The sequence below is a fragment of the Lolium perenne genome, chromosome 6 (assembly GCF_019359855.2).
Source record: "Lolium perenne isolate Kyuss_39 chromosome 6, Kyuss_2.0, whole genome shotgun sequence".
Taxonomy (NCBI): Eukaryota; Viridiplantae; Streptophyta; class Magnoliopsida; order Poales; family Poaceae; genus Lolium; species Lolium perenne.
In genome coordinates, this window is record NC_067249.2 from 194711134 (window position 1) to 194716242 (window position 5109).

Below are 5109 nucleotides of genomic sequence, written 5' to 3' on the forward strand. Positions count from 1 at the left end.
CTTTTAGCAAGCTTTTGTAAGAACTTTATAACTTCAGAGATGTGACAATCATAAAAGTCTAAACCATTATGATCTACAGCAATGGAATCATTGTCCACAACATTTTGAAAAATTTCAGCAGTTTTATCACAAGCAGTTTCAGCAGTTTTAGCAGTTTCTGGTAATTTTGCACGCTTTGCACTAGGAGTAGAAGCATTGCCAACACCAATTATTTTACCATTGATAGTAGGAGGTGTAGCAACATGTGAAGCATTATCATTACTAGTGGTGGTAATAGTCCAAACTTTAGCTACATTATTCTCTTTAGCTAGTTTTTCATTTTCTTCTCTTTCCCACCTAGTATGCAATTCAGCCATCAATCTAATATTTTCATTAATTCGAACTTGGATGGCATTTGCTTTAGTAACAATCTTATTATCAATATCCTCAGGTTTAGCAGCCATTTTATTAATTAAAGAGGATTGTGACGCAGACAGGTATGAGATTCGGTTTTCAGCATTTGAAATCTTAGTTTGCAAACCCGAAATCCCCATATTCAAATTTTCAAGTTGATTTCCTATATTTTTCAACAAGGTAGATTGTTCATTCATAGTTTTAGTAAACAATTGATTTTGCTCATATTGTGATTGCATAAAGCTCTTAGTGGATCTTTCAATTTCTAGCATCTTTTCCTCATATCTACCGTAAGAATGATCATTACCACTAGCAGGATATGTCCTATAGTTGTTACCCAAGTTATTCCTATAAGCATTGTTGTTGAAATTATTATTTTTAATGAAGTTCACATCAACATGTTCTTCTTGGGCAACCAATGAAGCTAAAGGAACATTATTATGATCAACATTAGATCTACCATTCACAAGCATAGACATAATAGCATCAATCTTATCACTAAAGGAAGAGGTTTCTTCAACAGAATTTACCTTCTTACCTTGTGGAGCTCTTTCCGTGTGCCATTCAGAGTAATTTGTCATCATATCATCAAGAAGCTTTGTTGCCGCCCCCAAAGTGGTGGACATAAAGGTACCTCCAGCAGCTGAATCCAATAGGTTCCGCGAAGAAAAATTCAATCCTGCATAAAAGGTTTGGATGATCATCCAAGTAGTCAGTCCATGGGTTGGGCAATTCTTTACCAAAGATTTCATTCTCTCCCATGCTTGAGCAACATGTTCATTATCTAATTGCTTGAAATTCATTATGCTACTTCTCAAAGATATAATTTTAGCGGGAGGATAATATCTACCAATAAAAGCATCCTTACATTTAGTCCATGAATCAATACTATTCTTAGGCAAAGATAGCAACCAATCTTTAGCTCTTCCTCTTAAGGAGAAAGGAAACAATTTCAATTTTATAATGTCACCATCTACATCCTTATACTTTTGCATTTCACATAGTTCAACAAAATTATTGAGATGGGCAGCAGCATCATCAGAACTAACACCAGAAAATTGCTCTCTCATAACAAGATTCAGTAAAGCAGGTTTAATTTCAAAGAATTCTGCTGTAGTAGCAGGTGGAGAAATAGGTGTGCATAAGAAATCATTATTATTTGTGCTAGTGAAGTCACACAACTTAGTATTTTCAACAGCACCCATTTTAGCAGTAGTAAATAAAGTAAACTAGATAAAGTAAATGCAAGTAACTAATTTTTTTTGTGTTTTCGATATAGAGAGCAAGACAGTAAATAAAGTAAAACTAGCAACTAATTTTTTGTGTTTTGTTTTAGTGCAGCAAACAAAGTAATAAATAAAGTAAAGCAAGACAAAAACAAAGTAAAGAGATTGGATGTGGGAGACTCCCCTTGCAGCGTGTCTTGATCTCCCCGGCAACGGCGCCAGAAATTTGCTTGATGCGTGTAGTTGACACGTCCGTTGGGAACCCCAAGAGGAAGGTGTGATGCGCACAGTAGCAAGTTTCCCTCAGTAAGAAACCAAGGTTTAATCGAACCAGTAGGAGTCAAGAAGCACGTTGAAGGTTGATGGTGGCGGAATGTAGTGCGGCGCAACACCAGGGATTCCGGCGCCAACGTGGAACCTGCACAACACAATCACAGAACTTTGCCCCAATGTAACAGAGAGGTTGTCAATCTCACCGGCTTGCTGTAAACAAAGGATTAGATGTATAGTGTGGATGATGATGGTTGTTTGCAAAGAACAGTAAAGAACAATTGCAGTAGATTGTATTTCAGATGTAAAGAATAGGACCGGGGTCCACAGATCACTAGTGGTGTCTCTCCCATAAGATAAACAGATGTTGGGTGAACAAATTACAGTTGGGCAATTGACAAATAAAGAAGGCATAACAATGCACATACATATATCATGATGAGTACTATGAGATTTAATCAGGGCATTACGACAAAGTACATAGACAGCTATCCAGCATGCATTTATGCCTAAAAAGTCCACCTTCAGGTTATCATCCGAACCCCCTCCAGTATTAAGTTGTAAACAACAGACAATTGCATTAAGTATGGTGCGTAATGTAATCAACACAAATATCCTTAGACAAAGCATCGATGTTTTATCCCTAGTAGCAACAGCACATCCACAACCATAGAACTTTCTCACATCCTTTGTCCTGCATTTAATGGAGGCATGAACCCACTATCGAGCATAAATACTCCCTCTTGGAGTCACAAGTATCAACTTGGCCAGAGCCTCTACTAGCAACGGAGAGCATGCAAGAACATAAATAACATATATGATAGATTGATAATCAACTTGACATAGTATTCAATATTCATCGGATCCCAACAAACACAACATGAAGGATTACAAATAGATGATCTTGATCATGATAGGCAGCTCACAAGATCTAACATGATAGCACAATGAGGAGAAGACAACCATCTAGCTACTGCTATGGACCCATAGTCCAGGGGTGGACTACTCAAACATCGATCCGGAGGCGATCATGGCGATGAAGAGACCTCCGGGAGATGATTCCCCTCTCCGGCAGGGTGCCGGAGGCGATCTCCTGAATCCCCCGAGATGGGATTGGCGGCGGCGGCGTCTCTGGAAGGTTTTCCGTATCGTGGCTCTCGGTACTGGGGGTTTCGCGACGGAGGCTTTAAGTAGGCGGGAGGGCAGGTCAAGAGGCGCCACGGGGGCCCCACACAACAGGGCCGCGCGGGCCCCTTGCTGGCCGCGCCGCCCTGTTGTGGCGGCGCCTCGTGGCCCCACTTCGTAAGTCCTCCGGTCTTCTGGAAGCTTCGTGTAAAAATAGGCCCCTGGGCGTTGATTTCGTCCAATTCCGAGAATATTTCCTTACTAGGATTTCTGAAACCAAAAACAGCAGAAAACAGCAACTGGCTCTTCGGCATCTCGTCAATAGGTTAGTGCCGGAAAATGCATAAATATGACATATAATGTGTATAAAACGTGTGAGTATCATCATAAAAGTAGCATGGAACATAAGAAATTATAGATACGTTTGGGACGTATCAGGCACTTAGTTGAGCCTAGCATATTTTGGGGTTGTGCTTGTAAACTAAACGTTAGTTTAATTCCGCATTCTTACAAGCCAAATCCATAAGAGTTTTTAAACGCCTATTCACGCCCCCTCTAGGCGACATCTCGTCCTTTCAATATGAAAAACATAAATTCCTTGTTTCTTTAAGACCATACCAATAGCTCTAAGCATGTGAAATGTGATACATCTCTCGCCGTCCAAAGGTTGAATGTTACATTTGTCGAGACCAAGGGCGGTGGTGCAAATGGTTGCGATACCTCCGCAGGCGATGTCCCCATAGATTTGATGAGCTTGATGGTACACGTTGAAGAGAAGCATAGAACCCAAGTTTGGTGTCAAATTGCAATTTGGGATAGAAGCTTTAGCGAGGATGATCATGCCATCCCCATTCACATTTGTAAATTCACCACATGCACGCAAATTGATATCAATAACCTAGTACAAATTGTGAATGGTAGGACTTTCAATATGTTTTCCCCTATGGTTAATACTATAAGTGCTCATTCTGTATAATGAGATTGATCAAGGGGTAGATCTCAAACCAAGATGACTTGACCGAAGGTGGGAGTCATTGTTGTAGAACCCGAAGAGGTCACACCACTAATTGAATGACATATAGAACCTTTGGTTCATGAGTTCGAACGAGATGTGTATAATCCTTCTCCAATACATGAACATGTCCGAAGTGCTTCAATGTAGCAACAACTTTAAGGTAAATCGGCGATAGGTTGGGGCACCTCTGCAAACAAAATGTCACAGCCCCACATTAGTAACTGCCATATTGAAATCATTACCTATCCCAAGATGATTTAAATTGGCGGCACATGCCCACTTCGTTGACTTCGTTTCACGGCGGCGTAGTTGCTTGACCTTAGCAAACTCGTCCTTCCCTTTGAACTTGATGCCGATGAATTCATCCACCTCCCCCTTGTTGGACTGAGCGGGAAAGCTTCCATGGACTTGTCCCCTTGTGTTCATATCTAAGAAATAATAAACTTGTATAATTAAAGAGTTAGTTCCAATAGATTAATACAATAATATCCTCTACACATTTTATAAAAAAAACTCCCCAAAATAATACTACAAAACATGCTCAACACGGAAAATGGTTCAGACAAGACCATGAACTTAGATTCATAATGGAGAAGAATTGAGCAAAGGTTGAAAACAAAGTAACTAGAGAACCAAAAGTAAGGGTATGTGCGAGGAAGAAGATGTCTGATTATCAACTTTGCTAGTCTAAACTGGAGGAGGACTAGAGTCTAGCATGGTTGGTATTCAGATGCACAAGGAGCCAGCACCCTATCTTTGACACCAAACCCATGTTTGGTCCCCGGAACCTTATTTTTCCTTTTCCCTACATAACAAAATTCTGCAACCTATTTTGTTTTTTGCTCGTTACCAGGCGAGCCACTGAACTCATCAATTCAGAGCCCATACTATTGAGTCGGAAAAGGTAACCCAATTACCTTAATTGCGTATGGGAGCGACCGAGTGAGAGGGTGACATAGCCAGTGAATTGAAGGTGGTCCTCAAATGATACATCAAAACCCTATCTCACGCTCACGAGAGAGAAAAGAGATGGAATGCGAAAGAAACAAGTCAGTCCCGTTTGTCGCCGCATATGGTATG